Source organism: Mandrillus leucophaeus, unplaced genomic scaffold (assembly GCF_000951045.1).
Source record: "Mandrillus leucophaeus isolate KB7577 unplaced genomic scaffold, Mleu.le_1.0 Scaffold33, whole genome shotgun sequence".
In the NCBI taxonomy this organism is placed as follows: Eukaryota; Metazoa; Chordata; class Mammalia; order Primates; family Cercopithecidae; genus Mandrillus; species Mandrillus leucophaeus.
In genome coordinates, this window is record NW_012103476.1 from 5,364,930 (window position 1) to 5,386,187 (window position 21,258).

Genomic DNA, 21,258 nt, shown 5'->3' on the forward strand with positions numbered 1-21,258 from the left:
CCATGCCCAGCCAGACATGCATTTTTTTCAGTGAGTAGAGGGGTGACTTTGAATAGAATGGGAGGCAGGTTGGCCCTAAGCAGTTCCCAGCTTGACTTTTCTCTTTAGCTTAGTGATTTGGGGGCCCCAAGAATTCCTTTCCTTTCACAGATATAAAACACACACATGGCTGGGCGCAGTGGCTCAAGTCTGTAATCCCAGCACTTTGGGAGGCCGAGATGGGCGGATCACGCGGTCAGGAGATCGAGACCATCCTGGCTAACATGGTGAAACCCTGTCTCCACTAAAAAATACAAAAAACTAGCTGGGTGAGGTGGCAGGCGCCTGTAGTCCCAGCTACTGGGGAGGTTGAGGCAGGAGAATGGCATGAACCCAGGAGGCGGAGCTTGCAGTGAGTGGAGATCTGGCCCCTGGGCAACAGAGCGCGACTCCATCTCAAAAAACAAACAAACAAACAAACAACAACAACAAAAAACATGCATATCAGGCCATCTTAGCATGAGTAGATTTGAGTCCATCTGCCTACCCTTGACAGGTATTCTTTTTATTTTATTTTTTCTGAGATGGAGTCTTCCTCTGTCGCCCAGGCTGGAGTGCAGTGGTGTGATCTCAGCTCACTGCAACTGAGTAGATTTGAGTCCATCTGCCTACCCTTGACAGGTATTCTTTTTATTTTATTTTATTTTTTCTGAGATGGAGTCTCCCTCTGTCGCCCAGGCTGGAGTGCAATGGTGTGATCTCAGCTCACTGCAACTTCCGTCTCCCGGGTTCAAGCAGGACTAAAGGTTTAATAGTTATAAAACATTACTGCAAATAAGGAAAGAAAGTTCAGATTCTCCTTTCTGCTTTCATTTATCTCTTACTAGAGATTCTCAAAATTTCTGATGTATCATGCGTGAAAATAGATTGGAGAACATTCTATTTTCTTGTTTTGGATGATGTAACAAGTATAAAAATGCACCATTCACACCTCCTACTATAGGGAGCAGAATGACAGCCCCAGCTGTCGCTTCTCCAGAACTACCACTGCATTCATGCCAAGGTCAGGCTTTCTGTGGGCAGCTTCCAGCTGATGACTGCACGGTGGAGATACAAACGCAGACCCACTTATGCAAAACACAGAACTTGTCAAATGGGAGACTTGAGCTTGCGGTTTCCTTTATGGGCTTGATCAAAACTTTCTTGAAACTGTGCTGAAGTTCAAGACACTTTCTATTCTTCCCCTCTCCTTCAGTTTTCAGAAATTAAACTCAGTCTGATGGTTCTGCTTACCTCTGGCTCCCTTGACATGTTGAACAAGTATTTCCTCCAATAAATCACTTGCACATCTAATTTCATTTTGGATTCTGCTTCTAGAGGAAATCAAATTAACATATCATTTTCAATGTATCAGTCTTCATCACTGATGTATTGAAAATATATATATGAAGGAATCATACCTTTACCTTAGCATGGCTCTGTGAGTCAAGGAAAATCAATCATTGCATTTAATTTAGTCAATTATTCAAACACTCGATAATTATCGAGGCCTTGCTATGTGTTAGACGTAGATAGTCTACGTAGACGGTATCTCAGATAGTGGCCTCATAATTCATATGGTCACAGAGTTGGAATTACTGGCATGATAAGAATTTTCAACTCTACATTTATGAGAATCAAATACAATCTTAGAGATCTTTTTAAACTTACTTTTCTTGTTTATATTTTCATGCGTAGTTCATTTAGGTACAACAATGAGGTGCTTCAACTGGACTATGCTCTATTCAGTTCTCATTTATTTGGACTAGCTCACCTAGTAGCACAGTCTTGTTTAGCTATTTCTTCTGTTCCAGCTGAGAGGTCTCCCCAGTAGAACCATAACTCTTCCTTCTTAGCTGGGTTCCTCAGGCTCAGCACTAAGGATGTTTGCACTAGATCACTCTTTGTTGTGGGTGAATTTCCTCTGTATTTTATAGCATTCTTGGCCTCTACCCACTAGATGACAGTAGCAACACTCCAGTTGTGATGATCAGAAAGCTTTCAAGAAATTGCCAAACATTCCTGGGGAAGTACATTTGCACTCCTTTGAGTATCAATCTTTATAAGAATTCCTTGAAGAGGCCAGGCGCGGTGGCTCACATCTGTAATCCCACCACTTTGGAAGGCCAAGGCAGGCAGATCACAATGTCAGGAGATGGAGACCACCCTGGCTAACATGGTGAAACCCCATCTCTGCTAAAAATACAAAAAATCAGCCAGGCATGGTGGTGGGTGCCTGTAGTCCCAGCTACTCGGGAGGCTGAGGCAGGAGAATGGCGTGAACCCAGGAGGCCGAGCTTGCAGTGAGCCGAGATTGTGTCACTGCACACCAGCCTGGGGGACAGAGCAAGACTCTGTCTCAAAAAAAAAGAATTCCTTGAAGAACAATAAAGATTTAGTTGAGAATGACTGGCCACAATATAAAAGAATTATTTACTAAGTAGTTAAATATGGTATAAAAGTGTATGTGTGAGTATGTGTGTGTCACCTCTGTCTTAATTTATGTGCTTTCTCTGAGTCCACTCTGCCTCTTACTTGATCCTTAGTTCTATGTCATGCTCTTAGTTCTGTTACCTTGTTTTAGATTTTTGAATGGAAATGTTAATTGCTAGTGGTCTAATCCCTTTTTTTTTGCATCAGGATGAAAATCTATCAATAGATAATTCTGCCTTTCTTCATTTCCTCAAGGTTCAGAACTTTAAATACACATTTTTAATCAGTTACTTTTATTTCCATTTTTAATTAACTATTAAATTAATGAATACTTACTGAGTTTCATCAAAGTTCAGAACTTTAAATACATATTTTTAATAAATTACTTTTATTTCCATTTTTATTTAACTATTTATTAAATTAATGAATACTTACTGAGTTTCTCTTATGTGCCACTCTGCATAAGGTACTTGGTACACACAGGTGAATGAAAGCAGACACAATATCTTATCCTTATCAAGTTTGCATTCCAGTGTACCTGAAAAAGTGTATACAGATATTCACTCTCCTCAGTGGATGCCAATTGGCAACACATCAAAATTCCAAGCAATGACTTCTTATTTTGCACTGATCAGGTTGGTGGTGGTGGTGGTGGGAGTGGGGGGTGGGGGACGGGTGATGAAGGCTGGGTTATGGATAAAAAAGGTCTTTAAAAAAGGGTTTAGTGACACCGTATTTACGAGATGCACACACATGCACACAGACTTTTGATACGGAAGTTCTAGGAAGGGAAGAGTGTGGTCCCTTTAAATGATATGGAAGCAGGGAAGGAAAATGCTGGGTAGAGGTGGGCGTGGTCCTTGGCTAAGGCTCTATCCCCACCGACCTAGGTCTTTGCGCCCAAATGTGGTATTTTCCAAGACTACCTTGTCTCGCCATGCCCCCATCCTGGGCTTATAAAAACCCAAGACACTAGCCAGGCAGAGACATGAGCTGCTGGGCAGCAAGACGAATACATTGGTGGAAGAAGACAAACAGCTGGACATTGAGAGGACTTTGAGGGGAACATGCCTGCGGAAGAGCACACCGCCAGATGCCCACACACTGGCAGGCCACTGACCAGCAGAACTGATGTGGAGTTTGGCCAGGACAGATGGAGGAGAGCCCGGGCCATCAAGCGGCCCAACTCTAGGGGAAAACCATCTGCCTTCTGGCTCCCCCATCTGCTGAGAGCTACTTCCACTCAATAAAACCTTGCGCTCATTCTCCAAGCCCAGGTGTGACCCGATTCTTCTGGTACACCAAGGCAAGAAGCCCAGGATACAGACAGCCCTCTGTCCTTGCAACAAGGTAAAGGGTCTAATTGAGCTGGTTAACACAATCAGCCTATAGATAGCAAAATTAAAAGAGCAAAACGAAAAGAGCCCACTGGGGCTTCAGGAGCTGTAAACATTCATGTGGGGTCGGAGCCCCACAGCCTGCCCATCTATATGCTCCCCTACAGGTCTGAGTAGTGGGGCGCTGAAGAAGCGAGTCACATCCCCATCGCACACCCTGCAAGGGGGACAAGGGAACATTTCCAGTTTCACTTTCACATTGAGTACTATTTCAAAAAGGCTTGAAAACTCAATACTGATTTTCTCTTTTGCCTTAATTACTGTATCTCTGCCTCCCACAGCCTCTAGCTTTTCTGTGTAACTATTTCTTACATTATTACACACCAGACCAGTATGTAATAGCAGAAACTGTGATGCACCTGGAGAAAGAAAAGGAAAAACAGACATAGGCTGAAGCCCTCCGGGATAGGACACTTGCCGCTTATTTCCTGAGTATCTAATTTGTAATCTTGATACTTAAAGTCACGCCTTCTGAAAAGAGGAAGCAGATGTGGCTGCAAGAATTTATGTAAACTACTTTCTAAGGGGTTATGGATACATACATTGGGATGTTCCCATCTCCCATTTAATCCTTGGTAAATCACATCATTTATAGATATTTATGGCTCTTTTCAGCTTTAACATTCAGTAATTTAACTAAAATTAGGAGTTAACAAAAAGTCACTGAGACTAGAATTTCTTAATTTTATTTCTTTATGTATGAATATTTACTAATATGTAAATTTTCTTGTAAGTTCTGAATCCTACTTTCTTTTTAAGGCACACAGATTTGTCCTTTATAGAAGAACTGCCTGCAAAATAAGGTTATCCCAGAAACATATAAGCCAATAGTAATTATGATACAAAATGCTATGCTATAAAGGGCTTGGCCTGATTTAATTTCTTATTTTTGTATTTTTCAAAGAGCAATATGAAGCATTTCTCTAAGTAACAAAGCATACATGCATTTTACAACTTTGTTTCCTTTTATCAAATGAAAATTGATTCAATATCAGATTTGTAGTATAAAATCTGATAAATCTATGAAGTCTCAATAAACTAGAACTGCAAATCATATTATTTCTCTTCATTCCTAAGGAAAAAAGACTCCTCTTTCTCAGTCGTACATTTTATACACACAGTCTCTCACACACACACACACACAGTCACACACACACACATATATCAAAGTTTAGTTTAAAATGAAACAAAATGCCCCCTCAACTCGCCAGGTGCAATAAACTGCATGTTTATGTCCTCTCAAAATTCTTACATTCAAATCCTAATCCCCATGTTGATGTCATTTGAGAGTGGAGCCTTTTAGAGGTGATCAAGGCTCTTCTTGAAGGGAATTAATGCCCCTATGAAAGAGACCCCAGAAAAATCCCTTTTCTTTTCCACCTCGTGAGGACACAGAGAGAAGACGTCTGTCTATGTGGAAGGAGGTCCTCTCCAAAGCATCATCTGCCAGCTCCTTGACCTAGGACCCTACAGCCTTTAGAACTGAGAAATAAGTATCTGTTGTGTATTACTGTGTCCCGAATTGGTTCCTTCTGCTGGGTTCTTGGTCTCACTGACTTCAAGAAAGAAGCCGCGGACTCTTGCAGTGAGTGTTACAGTTCTTAAAGATGGTGTGTCCGGAGTTTGTTCCTTCAGATGTTCAGAAGTGTCCAGAGTTTCTTCCTTCCAGTGAGTTCATGGTCTCGCTGACTTCAGGAGTGAAGCCACAGACCTTCGCTCTTAAAGGTGGTGCGTCTGGAGTTGTTTGTTCCTCCTGGTGGATTCGTGGTCTCGCTGGCTTCAGGAGTGAAGCTGCAGACCCTGGTGGTGAGTGTTACAGCTTATAAAGGTAGTGTGGACCCAAAGAGTGAGCAGCAGCAAGATTTATTGTTAAGAGCAAACGAACAAAGCTTCCACAGCATAGAAAGTGACATGAGTGGGTTGCCGCCGCTGGCTCAAGATGGCCAGCTTTTATTCCCTTATTTGGCCCCGCCCACATCCTACTGATTGCTTCATTTTTACAGAGAGCTGATTGGTCCATTTTACAGAGTGCTGATTGGTGCGTTTACAAACCTTTAGCTAGACACAGAGCTCTGATTGCTGCGTTTTTACAGAGTGCTGATTGGTGCATTTACAATCCTTTAGCTAGACACAGAGCACTGATTGATGTATTTACAATCCTCTAGCTAGACAGAAAAGTTCTCCAGGTCCCCACTCGATCCAGAAGCCCAGTTGACTTCACTTCTCATTACCAGTCTACAGCATTTTTGTTATAGTAGCCCAAATAGACTAAGACACCAGAGGTTAGTGCACATGTAACTTCAGTCTATCCTTTCCATGAATATATGGTGCTTACGGTAAAAATCAATATGAAGCCATGGTTAGTCACTCAATAAAGAAAATAAAAGTAACCGTCTTTTGTAAAATATGCTTGCTAGTTACAGGTTTGGACTTAAATATTCTACCATCCTTTTAACTCGATTTAAAAGAACACATTAACAGAAATTTAACCAGAAAATTTAATTAATATCCCAATTTCTAAGTATCTCCATTTCACACCATTCTAGCCACTCTAGAAAGTAGCTACTTAGAAAGTAGTTTACGTATCTTTTAGCAGCCACAACCACTGCCTCTTTTCAGAAGTCAAGATTTACATATCACAATTCTAAATTAGATGTTGAGCAAAGAAGCTGTACGTGTGCTATCCTGGAGTTTCAACCTATGTTTGCTTCTTTTTCTTTCTCCAGATGCATGGAGGTTTCTGCTATTGTGTCCTGGCCCAGTGTGTAATAATGTAAGAAATAGTTGAACAGAAGGCTAGAGGCTATGGGAGGCACAGATGAAATTAATCAAGGCAAACGAGAAAATCAGTACTGAGTTGTAAAGACTTTTCATAAGAAAGAAAACATTAACAGAAAGTGAACCAGAAAATTTGACTAATATCACAATTCCTAAATAATTCCACTTCATGCCATTCTTTTATCTATTTAAATTGTATGCCATCCTACCATACAATTGAAATATATAAATGTCTTTACACCTAAATATTAATATTAAAACACTGCAATTTAAAAGGAAAACAGAAAAAGAGAAAGTAATTTGTTCGGAAGAACATTAACTCTCAGAATTAAGAGGCCACAACTGTAAAAACAATTCCAGTCCAATTACCAGTTACAATGTTATTGAAAGTGTGGTCCCTTGATCTGAGTGTTGTTGAGATAAAGTCACATTTCTCAAAGTTCAAATAAAACTGATTTTGAAACGTAACATTTAAAAGGCCCTGGTAAAGCACTATAAAATAGTCTATGAGTTTTCAACATTTCTATGCGATCCATGAGTATATTTAATGTTATATTTCCATGATCTCTTAAAAAATGTTTTCAAAACATGGTGTGAGACCTCAAAGGGGCCATTTTGTGAAAGTTACATTCCAAACTATAGTTCTGCAGAAATGTGTACTGTTACACCACTACCAAGCGGCACTTTGCTACTAAAAAGAAAGATTTACCTGAGCAATGATCACTAGTGGTTCAGCACATTGCTTTCAATCAGCAATTTTTCTTGAATGACTCTCACAGGACAGGCCGTGATGCAGGGTCACTCTCATACATTATTTTCTGAAGATGGAGAACAGTTATTCCTCCAAGCAAAACATGCCAGAGGCGAGCATGTAACTGTAACAAACCCAGAGGAAAAACAATTTACAGGGACTCCAGTTTGGTGGAAATGGTCAGATCAAACCTGATTAGAATATGAAATAAATAATTGAGTATGATTTTGTAGTCTACTAAAATACAATAAAGGAACTAAACTGAGTGTGATGGTTAATAGTGAGTGTTAACTTGATGGGATTGAAGGATACAAAGTATTATTCCTGGGTGTGTCTGTGTGGGTGTTGCTAAAAGAGATTAACATTTGAGTCAGTGGACTGGGGAAGGCAGATCCGCCCTTAATCTAGTGAGCACAGTCTAATCAGCTTCCAGCAAAAATGAAGCAGGCAGAAAAACGTGAAAAAGAGAGACAGGCCTAGCCTCGCAGCCTACATCTTTCTGCTGTTGTGGATGCTTCCTGATCTCCAACAACAGACTCCAAGTTCTTCAGTTTTGGGACCCTGACTGGCTCTCCTTCCTCCTCAGCTTGCAGACAGCCTGCTGTGGGCCTTGTGATCATGTAATACTTAATAAACTCCCATATACATATATGTATATATGTGTGTATATATATGTATATGGTGGTGTGTGTGTGTATACATATATATACATATATACACACACACACACACACACACACCCTCCACCACGCCTAGCTAAGTTTTGTATTTTTACTAGAGATGGAGTTTCACCATGTTGGCCAGGACGGTCTCGACGTCTTGACTTCATGATCCACCTGCCTCGGCATCCCAAAGTACTGGGATTACAGGCATGAGCTACTGCATTAGGCCAAGACTGACCTTTTTAAATTAGCTAATTCCTAGGAAAATTATCCAAGTTGTTGTGCATATCAATAGTTCATTCCTTTTTATCACTAAGTACTATTCCATAAGTTGCCTTTTTACAAAGTTTAATTTCTTTCTCTTTTATTTATAAAATAAATAAAATCTTTTCTTAGACTAAAATAAAACATCCCATATATATCTATATGGGAGTTTATATATATCCTATTAATTCTGTCCCTCTAAGAGAGCCCTGACTAATGCAATGAGTATGCTGCCAGCATGAGCTAGTGTAATTAAATAAATAAGATTAATGTGACACAAGAAAGCTTTAAAACTATTTTATCAAACACAAGACATATTTATATTTTCTACTGCAGGAAGCAAATAAAATAACACTTGTTTACCATGAAATTGTTACAGGATATGTATCATTCAGGAAGTAGATGTTCAAAAAATTAATCTTCTTCTTGAATACTAATAAATTCAAGATTTTTAGAAATTCACATTCAGGTTTGTGAGGAATATGACAATCTCCAAAATTATGATTGAAATTCTCTGATACCAGAAGCTTCTCCAATTCAAATGATATTTCACATAGAGCACATAGCCTAGGGCAAGGCCTGGAAAGTGAATTCTTCTCAGCAACACTAGCTAGTTGATTGCTTGATGTCTCCAAAGAATATATGCAAATAGTTTTCTTTTTATTTTAATCTTCATACCTACAAAAATAAATTTTCTTTGTCAGGCGCAGTGGCTCACACTGGTATCCCAGCACTTTGGGAGGCCAAGGTGGGCAGATCACAAGGTCAGGAGATTTGAGACCATCCTGGCTAACATGGTGAAAATCCATCTCTACTAAAAAAATACAAAAAATTAGCTGGGAATGTTGACATGTGTCTGGAATCCCAGCTACTTGGGAGGCTGAGGCAGGAGAATAGCTTGAATCGGGGAGGCGGAGGTTGCAGTGAGCCGAGATTGTGCCAATGCACTCCAGCCTGGGCAACAGTGTGAGACTCTGTCTCAATATATACATATAAATATTTTTATATATGATATAAATATATATAAATATATGTTTTAAATACATGATGAAATTGATAGAGAATATATTTTTATATATTTATATATATTTAAATATATATATTCTCTATCAATTTCATCATTCTTATTAATGCCATTTCAAAATTTAGCTGCCATCTATATAATCCCCAGAGATGTATATTAAAGTAAAAACTAAACGTGAAAATGAAGAAGAGCATCATTGACTTTAGGCAACTTCATAGCTGATACAACTTTTTGAAAAGTAGAATATCATTAAGACAGGCTATATATTGGCTGAACAGCTACTAACATGTATCCTTTAGAAACACAGCTTAGTTTCAAGCCCATTTATACAGCAGGAAGAAATTATTTTTAAGTTATCAGCATGTATTTTTGTTGTTAGAGGCAGATTTTTGTCTTTATATTTTGTAGCTGTTAAAATATAAAATGTAAACACAAATAAAACATTGGTTGTATGCACCTTCGGGGTGAAAGTTGAAGTTCATGTCTAGACAGACCCCTTCTTCATTTAAGAGATGGATCGCTTTGGTGAGCTTATGTGGTGCGCAGGCACTATAATTTTCAGGTAAGTTTTAACTGGTGCCTGAGAAAGCTATGTCTTGTATCGTGATTATCTAATGTGCCCCTAAGCAACAAAAAACAAAGAATAGTAATGCCCTCTGAAGGAAGTGGTGTTTCTAAAAATCAGTCATTCAGAGTCAAACCAAGACAGTGGGCTTTAATCTGGGTTAAGGGAGAACTCATTTCTCTTTCTGAATCCAAGGGATGGAGGCTGTACTGCAGAGATGGACAGAACATTTGAACTGGACTCCTGAAGAGTGAAAGCTGACCCTTGGGGAATAGGGGGCGGCTGGAGGGAGTGGAGGGAAAAATGGAGCAAAGACAGTAAGGAATCCTGGTGAAGGAGGAAGAGGGAATCCTCGGAATCCATTGTTTTGCATGTTTCTTTTTTTTTTTTTTTGTATTATAATTTTATTCTAATATTACCTTTTTTGGTAGGTTACTTTTATGTTTAATTTTGCTTTTCATACTACAGTTCTATCTTGGCTTTGCTTTGGGAAGCTGAGTGTGTGTGTGTGTGTGTGGTGTGCACTCAGGTGCAGGAGTGTTAAGAGAGGAGGATTCAGGTATGACTTTGCTTGTGATAGGATGATATATGCACAGGGACACTGACTGAAGAGATGGTTTCAAAAGAGTAAAAGCGAGTATCAGAGTAGAAGTGTCAAGCAAGAGATGACAAGCAACTACTTAGGGTGAATTTCTTGAACATATACTCGTTCCTGGGATTCCACATGAATATCACGGACGGGACCTTATAGAAGTCAGGGCCATACAGCCATCATACAGGGAGATCACCCAAGCTGTGTTCTAAATTACCTGGTTTATAAGGACAATGGTGGCTTCTGAACATCTTTTAAGAAGACGTCAAAATTAGGCAGAAGAAACTGAAACTCAAAAAGCCATTTGTTCCCCAAGCCCTCCTTCCACTTGCCAATATTTCCCAGAAAATGCGCAACCCAGAAAATCCTGTTCTTGCAGGAATGTTTCTGTTACAATAATTGTAAAATCCACTTTTTCTATAGATCAGCTTGTCTGATTTTCTCACTAATACATTAATCAGAAATTACATCTTCACATGGATTAAGATCATAATGGGAGGAAACAGTTTTGAAAAACAAACAAACAAACAATAAACCTGAAACTTTAGATCTTATTTCAACTGTGGCATTGGTTTTTGTTCTGCTTTGCCTTGTGATATTTGTCTTGAGTGTAAAGAAGAATTAGAGTCAATAAATAAAACTGTTGACCTGGACTCACATCAAAAAGGCTGCCAGGTCAGCAAACATCATCAGCTAAAGATAAAAGACCTCCTTTACTTTCGATAGGACATTTATAACTGCATTATTTTAATGTTGCTTGTTGTTGTTGTTGTTAATTTCCTACTGTGTTACATGTTTTAGGCAGGCAATTTAGTTTTAAATTCTTCATCCGGTTTGTTTGTTATTTTGTGGGCTATATGTGGATTTTAGTCATTGGCAAGGAACTCGGATGTAAATAAGGGAACAATAGAAACCTAGAATAAATTGGCTGACATGAAATCATCTTCCGAGATCACAATGTCTTATATGTCACAAAAACAATAAATAGATATGAGTTCGGGCAGACAAGTTATATGTTTCTATTTGGTGTCAAGGTATATTGAATCATCCCAGAGAGGAAATTATCTTTAATCTCTGTGGGTTAAAAAATATAAGACATACTTGGAAATTCAAACTAAATGAAAACGCATTTTGGAGGAACTATGTACATTTCTTCAAGTCATTAATAACATTTTAATACTGTGCTAAACAACTTTTAATAATTTTGGTAATTAGGATGATTATCATGAAAAATACTGCATATACCCTTATTAGATTGCATCTTGAGTATTAATTTATGAATAATGTTTATTCTCAATGCTTGAAAAAATTAAACAATGCTTTAAGCAAAAATGTGTAAGTTTTATTTTTAATTAAAAAAATATTGATTTACAAGATATTCCTAAAATCGTGCAGAGAGGTCTTGGGTAGCTTTCATTCAGTTTCTTCCAATGGATACCCAACTATAGTCCAATATTTAAGTTAGGAAATGGGCCTCGATATCAGTGTTTGTAGCATATGATGCCACTTTTTCACATGCATAGTTTTGTGTAATGACCATATCAATCAAGATACAGTACTACTCCACCACAACAAAGCTTGCTCTTACATGTTTTCTCTTTATACTCACACTCCTCTCCCTCCCTTCACTTCACCCATGTGATGGTTAATTTTATGTGTCAATTTCACTGGGCTTTAGGTTGTCCAAGCATCTGGTGAAACATCATTTCTAGTTGTGTCTGTGGAGGGGTTTCTGGATGAAATTAACATGTGAGTCAGTAAACTGATAAAAACGTATTTCCACCCCCAATGTTGATGGACCTTATTCAATCCACTGGGCATTAACAGCCTGAGTAAGAAAGAATTCTTTCTCTGCATGACTGTCTTTAAACTGAATGCAAGCTTTCTCCTGTCTTTGAATTCAGATTCAGACTGAAACTATACCCTAAGCCTCACTGGGCTTTCAACTTACCAACTGCAGATATTGGATTTCTCAGCCTCCATAATTATGTGAGCCAATTCCTTAAAGTAAATCTCTTATCTAGCTAGATCTAGAACCCATTGGTTTTGTTTCTCTGGGGAACCTCAACAAACATAATTTCTGATCCCTAACAATCACTAATCCTTTTTTTCTTTTCTTTTATTTTATTTTATTTTTTGAGACGGAGTCTTCCTCTGCTGCAGGAATACAGTAGCACGATCTCAGCTTACTGCAGCCTCCGCCTCCTGGGTTCAAGCAATTCTCCTGACTCAGCCTCCTGAGAAGCTGGGACTACAGACCGGTGCCACCACACCCAGCTAATTTTTGTATTTTCAGTACAGATGGGGTTTCACCATGTTGGCCAGGATAGTCTTGATCTCTTGACCTCGTGATCCACCCACCTTGGCCTCCCAAAGTACTGGGATTACAGGTGTGGGCTACCACACCTGGCCCAGACTGAGCTTTTTTAAATTAGCTAATGCCCATAAAAATTATCTAAGTTGTTGCACATGTCAATAGTCCATTCCTTTTTATCACTAAGTACTATTCCATAAGTTACCTTTTTTCAAAGTTTTTCTCTTTTATTTATAAAATAAATAGAATCTTTTTTTAGACTAAAACAAAACATCCCAAATTAGCACATTATACACACACACACACATACATAAGGTTCATGCACACACAATACCATACAGACCCACAAGCCCCTATACATTATTTTGGACTGATTTCATTTCTTTTTGCATTCTTAAATGCTTATATTTTAATTATTTCAGATAGTGCCCTTTTTAAAACTGAGATTTAATTGATTCCTTCAATGGCCATATATGCTAGTAAATAATTATAACTCTCTTCAAGATCTGCCCTCAAAATTTCCTAATGACCGTCTGACCAATCACCAACCAATAATGAATAGGGAATATGTTGGGCCTAGTGAGGATGAATAGGGATTATCCCCTGGAGGAACTTGAGGATGTGGCATCTATCTATCTATCTATCTATCTATCTATCTATCTATCTATCTAGATATACACATGAGATAGAAGAGTGTTTTTGGACTGAATTCCGTGGTGCTAGATAATTAGATTATAACATAAAGTTGAATTAAAAATAGTTTTTATCAATATGGGAACATAATCCTTTGACAAAAGATTTAACATATTAGTAAATACCCTGGGTAAAAGGACTCATGGGCTCCTAGGATAGCCCTTGAAAACTTGGAAAATTAATGGCGCACACTAGTTGAAGCAGAATGCCATGAGTATCATGGCACTGAAGACAGATTAAAAAATTCAGAGGAGAAAGTTCAGAAATTTGTTGACTGCGTATCAGAGTAAGACTCAGTGGAAGTTCTGCTTCTCAAAGCAGTAAAAGATTATCGGTGTGGAGGGAACCAAAGTTATTGGGAAGTTCAAAAGTGCTTTCTATAGAACTGACAGTAGAAAATGTTATTACATAACTGAACTCCCTCATGTCAATAGGGAATAAGATCCCTAAATAATAGAAACTGAATATTGGCGAAAACCAGCAGAAATTAGGTGAGTGCAGATATGTGGATGACAAGAATAAGGTAGCATTCAGGAGATTCCCATTCATACGCAACTATGGAGATGTCTAATACAACACAGTGTTCCTCAAAACAAGATACATGGGCAGCCAATAAAACAATATAAAAAGGATATCGAGATTGGGTAGTGGAGAAAACTGAATTAGTAATAACCCCCAAAGAGAACAGAGAGGTAAAGCAAGATACAGTTACAGAAGAAAGAAGGTGTGGTGACCCACGCAGAGAGCTTTGAAAATGGAGGCAGGTTAATGAGCCTCAGAATGCAAGGAATACAACTCCAGAAGCTCGAAAAGGCAAGGAAGGAGATTCTCTCCTAGGGCCTTCTGGGTAAGCTGCTCCAGCACATACCTTGGCTTCAACCTAATTAAGCTGACTTCAGACTTCTGGCTTCTAGAACTCTAAGAAAAGAAATTTGTCTTGTTTTAAGTTACTGAGCTTATGGTAATTGGTTCAGGCAGCCATAGCAATCTAGCACTAACAATCAGAAAGCTCAAGAGAGTCAGAAAATAAAATTACAGGTTTTTGCCCAGTTTGTAGACTTATGCCACTTTTCAATGCAGAACACACTGGGAAAAGGCAAAGCTGGGTCTCTATGAGGAAGGAACTTGCAATCCACAAGGCTAGAATGTTCTATAGCAATTCCCCTAATTTCTCAGGAGTATCCATGAACCATTACTTGCTCAAACATAAATTGGGAAAGGAAAACACCCAGATCTTTAGAGGCTTTGGGAACAAATTGACATTCACATGAAGAGACACAAAATACTACCATGTCCCCTTTCCTATACTGAGTACAAATGAAGATGAGGTTCAGATCATAGTGGGTTCCTTTTATCTACAAAACCGCCTACTATTCAGGGCCCTGTTCTCTGAATTATAATAGAAATGGATTAAGTTGGTATATAAAAGATTACTCATATCAGGATCTTGACCAGTAAGGGTATTAGTCCATTCTCGCATTGCTATAAAGAACTACCTGAGACTGGATCATTTAATTGGCTCACAGTTCTGCAGGCTGTACAGGAAGCATGGTGAAGAGGCCTCAGAGAACTTACAATCATGGTGGAAAGCAAAGAGGAAGAAGTCACTTGTTATAATGGCCAGATCAGAAGGAAGAGTGAGAAAGGGGAAGGGCTACACATTTTTAAACAGCCAGATCTCCTGAGAACTCACTCACTCTCACAAGAACAGCAATGGAGGAAATCCACCCCCATGATCCAGTTACCTCCTGTCAGATCCCTTCTCCAACACCGGGGATTACAATTCGACATGAGATTTGAGCAGCGACACAAATCCAAAACATATACTTCTACTGTGGTCCCTCCAAAATCTCCTGTCCTTCTCACATTTCAAAATACAATCATGCCTTCCAAACAGTCCTCAAAAGTCTTAACTCATCCCAGCATTTACTCAAAAGTCCACAGTCCAAAGTCTCATCTGAGTTAAGACAAATCCTTTCTGCCTATAAGCCTGTAAAATTAAAAACAAGTTAGTGAACTTCCAAGATACAGTGGAGGTACAGGCATTGGTTATGAACACTCACATTCCAAAAGGGAGAAATTGGTCGAGAAGGTACAGGCCCCATGAAAGTCCAGAACCCAGCGGGGCAGTCAGTAAGTCTTAAAACTCCAAAATAATCTCATTTGACTCCATGTCTCACATCCAGGCCACACAAATGCAAGGAGTGGGCTTCTAAGAGCAGCTCCACCCCTGTGACTCTGTAGGATACAGCTCTGGAGCGGCCCTCATGGGCTGGCATTGAGTGTCTGCAGCTTTTCCAGGTGCACAATGCAAGCTGTTGGTGGATCTACTATTCTGGGGTCTGGAGGATGGTGGCTGTCTTCTCACAGCTTCACTAGGTAAAGCCCCGGTGGGAACTCTGTGTAAGGGCTCCAACCCCACATTTCCTCTCCACACTACCCTCATATAGGTTCCCCATGAGGGCTCTATCCTTATAGCAGACTGCTGCCTAGACATCCAGGTATTTCCATACATCTTCTGAAATCAACGGAGAGGCTTCCAAGGCTCAACTCTCACACTCTGCACACTGACAGGCTTAATACCATGTGGAAGACCCCAAAGGCTAATGGCTTGCACCCTCTGAAGCAAAAGTCTGAGCTGTACCTTAGGCCCTTTTAGCCATGACTGGAGCTATGAAGGCCGTGATGGATGCAGGGCATATCCCAAGGCTGCACAGTGGAGTAGGGCCCTGGGCCTGGGTCACAAAACCATTCTTCCCTTCTAGGCCTCCAGGCCTGTGATAACAGAGGCTGTTGCAAATGTCCCTGAAATGCCTTCTAGGAATTTTCCCTATTGTCTTGGCTATTAACATTCTGCTCCTTTTTACTTATGCAAATTTCTGCAGCTGAATTGAATTCCTTCCCACAAAATGCGTTTGTTTTTTTCTACTGCATGGTCGGGCTGCAAATTTTCCAAACTTATACTGTGCTTCCCTTTTAAATGTAAGTTCCAGTTTCAGGTCATTTTGCTCATGCCTAAGAAAAGTGACCTTTGCTCCAGTGTCCAGCATGTTCCTCATCTCCAAGCCCTCCTCAGCCAGGACTTCATTGTCCATATCACCAGCAGCATTTTCATCACAATTTAACAAGTGTCTAGGAAGTTCAAAGTTTTCCCTCATCTCCCTGTCTTCCTCTGATCCCTCCAAACTGTTTCAACCTCTGCCCATTAACCAGGTCCAAAGCTGTTTCCACATTTTCAGATACCTTTAATGCAATATCCCACTCCCAGTACCAATTTTCTATATTAGTCCAATTTCACATAGCTATAAATAACTACCTGAGACTGGGCATTTTATAAGGAAAAGAGGTTTAATTGGCTCACAGTTTACAGGCCATATAGGAAGCATGGCTGAGGAGGCCTCAGGAAACTCATGGCAGAAGGCAAAGCAGCAGGAGTCACATTTTACATGGCTGGAGCAGGAAGAGGACAGAGAAGGGGGAGGTGCTACACACTTTCAAACAACCAGATCTCATGAGAATTCACTCATGATGACAAGAACAGCAAGGAAGAAAACTGTCCCCATGATCCAATCACCTCCCACCAAGCCCCTCCTCCAACACGGGATTACAAGTTGATGTGAGATTTTGGCAGGGACACAAATGCAAAGCAAATCAAGCTATATTAGTGGGAATGCCAGTTGGAAATTTCTGAAACTTCACACAACCCCACAGAGTAAATAAAAAACATTTCTCCCAGGGACGGGCGAAAATGGTGGAGATTAATGGCACCACTGAAGTCTTCAACAATTAAGGTTGTACTTTCTGTCAGATTTTGATTTAATTCACCAATCTGATGCTATTAAAAGTAGGTGGAACACAGTGGTTAACAGGGGACTACTATAAATAATCAAGTGGTAGCCTCTCATGAAACTGCTGTATCAGACATGGCAGGGCAGAAGAGAGTATGGTTTCTAGCACCTTCTATAAGTATAATGGTCTTATGAATAGATACATTTTTATCACTATCAGAAAGGAGCATCAGAAATTGTTCTCAGTAAGGTGAAATTGACAAGAGGATAAATTTATTATATTGTTCCATGGCTACATTCTCACTCTTTGTTATAATTTAATCCAAGAGTATCTAGACTGTCTGAATAGTCCAGAGAGCATTACAATAGTTCACTATATTGATGACACAATGTTAATTAAACCAGACATGCCAGAGGTAACAAAATGTTGGAGAACTTAGTAAGAAACATTGGCTCTAGAGTGTATGGATGGTGGACTAGCCCTTAAGGTGGACCCTGGGATCCCTACCTGATTGTATTTTTACTTCTTTGTAATCACTTCCCTTTGAGCCTGAGCAGGTCTGAGATTTGCTACTAATAAGTAGAACATGGCAAAGGTGACAGGTTGTCAATGATTACATGTACAAGACTATGTTACATAAAATTTTTGGAACTCACTTGCTAAAGACTTTTTTCTTTCCCTTGCTGAATTTGAAGAAGGATTTTGTCAGGTTGTTAGCTTTTTATGGAAAGACTCCATGCAGGAACTGAAGGAAACATCTAGTTAACAGCTAGAGAGAAAGCAGAGCTCTTGGTATCACAACCTTCAAAACCTTGAATATTCTCAACAGCCACATGAGCTCCGAAGAGGAAGAGGACCCTAAGCCTTAAATGAGACTACATTTCCAGCCAAAAGACCAATTATAGTCTTAATAAAGCAGACATCTAGGTCATGCCCAGACACCTAACTCCCAGTAAAATAACACATGCATGTTTTAAGCTGTTAAATTTGTGCAAATACTGTCACTAAGCAACAGATAATTAATACAGAAGATGAGCACTCAAAAGATCTAGTGACCCAACTTATTGGTGAGGTTTTAAAAGATCTAGTGATCTTGGGAAGAGGAAGAGATTGACAAACATTTTTATATGATCCAGATAGTAAACATTTTGGCCTTTGCAGTACACAAGTTCCCTATTACAACTACTCAATTCAGCTGTTGCAATGCCAAAGCAAATAGAAAATACACAAACAAATGAGTGTGCTGGGCATGATGTCCTACCCAAAATAGGGAATAAATGTGTATGTTTCTCATTTTCCAGTGACGAAAAGTCAGCTATATAATATGGTCTATATAGTACAGTCTTGGATCTATATTACTTTGTATAACTCTTTAAGTTCTGAAGGCATCATGTTCTACAGTTGTGAATAAAGTTAAAAAACCATTTACCACATAGCATGAGAAATCTTGGCCCCTAACTGTGTGTGAGGCCTAGAGTAGGAAAGTCCAGTCCAGGTTGCAGTACAAGTAGCCCTGTCTCTTGACCTTCTAAACTTTGTATTACTAGAATGTTCTATGGTTTGAAAGGTGATAAGTGGAATTTATGAGGTAGCCTTAAATCAAAATGTAGTCCCTTAGGGTTCAAGGCCATGACATCTGCATCAGAAAAGTATACAGCATTTGAAAATCAGCTCCTAGGATGTGGGCCCAAGTTCAGATGGAGCACCTAACAATGGATCGACTGCTCTGCAGTGGAGAATACCATATGAACTAGTTCTGTTAGGTCCACAAAGGCATAGATCGAAGGGGTGAGGTGCAATTCAAGATTTGGTAGAAGTGTTATATCTGGTGTCAGACACGAGCAGAACCATGGGGCCTAGGTATCATTTGTAGTAGGAACTCCACATGTCACCATCGCTGCTTCACTAGTGCCTCTACCACTGCTCATTTCCATGGCTTTATAGGAGATGTTGTATGACCAGATGATGAAGGATGTAAAAAAATCTAGCTTGGCACAAAGATGAGTCAATAAGTGTGCGTAATCCATAAATAAATGTGTGTAATCCATAAGCTCAATAAGTGTGTGTAATCCATAAATGGATGTGGTTGTACTATAGCCCTCACTTGGGAGAACTTGGGAGACTGCTGTGGGATGATGGACTCCCAAGGTGCTGTGATGAGCAGTGCATTTGGTCATCCAATATGTAGGAAAAGACAACAGGCACATGGTAAGTATATAAATACACTGACTGGTAATAAATAGTGGCCTGACCAGTTGGCCATAGACCTTGGGAGAATTAAAAATTAGAAATACCCAGGAAAATAAAGTAAGAGGAGGAGTCATATTAGATGGAATAATGAAAAATATTCATGAAGTGTGAATATCTTTTTAACTCATTTTATTTTATAGACACCTGAAATGATTAACCAGAAGAAAACACTAAAAAATTAGTCAGGATGTCAGGATGACTTATTTATTTGACATCAGCCAACCTCTATCATCTGCCACCCCATGCTCCATAATGGGTGAGTGAATGAAGTAATAATTATGTCATCGATGAAGACATAATAACCTGTGTTTACTCACCAAGACTGATGTAGTTATTGCTACTCCTGAATATTCAACCAGCTATCCACAGAGACCAACCCTTAGTCCCTAAAATGAATGTTCATCTTTGAGACGAACTATCTACTCACTAGCCAGTTGATTACACTAAATCCTTTCAATGCTGGAAATGATCGTTTATTATTTTTATTGGAAACAACTTGTATTCTAGATATAGGTTTTTCTTTCCTACCTGTAGCAACTTGCTTAGTACTACTAACTGAGGAATTACAGAGAGTTTTGCTCAATAACCCAGGATTCCACATAACATCGTCTAAAATTAAGGGATCCATTCAATAGCAAGGAGAAGGGAGAAGGAGTTTTAGGTAGGTAGATAATCATGGAGTACTTGATCCGGTCATATTTCATATCACAAAATAGCCACTTCTCTGTTGGAACACTGAAATGTCCCTTTTTTTTTTTTTTTTTTTTGAGGAGTTTCACTCTTGTTGCCCCAGGCTGGAGTGCAATGGCACAATCTTGGCTCATTGCAAGCTCTGCCTCCTGGGTTCAAGCAATTCCCCTGCCTCAGCCTCTTGAGTAGCTTGGATTATACACATGCACCACACCTGGCTAACTTTGTACTTTTAGTAGAGGCAGGGTTTCTTCATGTTGGTCAGGCTGGTCTCGAACTCCTGAACTCAGGTGATGTGCCCACCTCGGCCTCCCAAAGTGCTAGGATTACAGGCATGAGCCACCGTGCCCTGCCCCTGAAATGCCCTCTTAAAAATGAAGCCGAGATGCCATCTTAAGGACAACTTGTGATGATTGGGCATCTTCCAGGTCAAACTGTATACCCTTAATTATGGACCTGTAGATGATTATCTGTTCTGAATATGCAGAATACATGCATCTAGAAATAAAAGGGGAGGGGGAGGAAATGAGTGACCACTTAACATTGATCAAGTGGCACACATGGGGAATTTGTTCTTTTTACAAGTAGGGATTTCTGGTCTCCAGAGGGAGAATGTTTCCACCATTGGATACAATAAGACTCTTCTTAAACTTTTCTAGGAAGGGCCTTAAACCCTTTAGTGATGAGGGCTTGGGTTACCTCAATAGTCATATATCACCTACATGAGCAGAGCTGCTAACTCAGGGCAAGTGAAAACTTGCAGTTAGGTGACAAGGCAGGTGATGAGTAACAAAAATGGCTTCAAGATCAACTGCAGCAGCATAGCCTTTAGTCCCTTCCATGAAACATAAAAAGGAAACCTAGAGTAGCCCAGTTTAGGACAAATATTAAAAGATACATGTGACTATGAATGATGCAAGGGATGGACTATAGTGGGTACTCTGGTTTTCTCCCCAGATAATCCTCTTCAGGGCTGAGACATCCACACCCCTTCTATTACTTTTTATTTTTATTTTTTTGAGACAGAGTCTTGGTCTG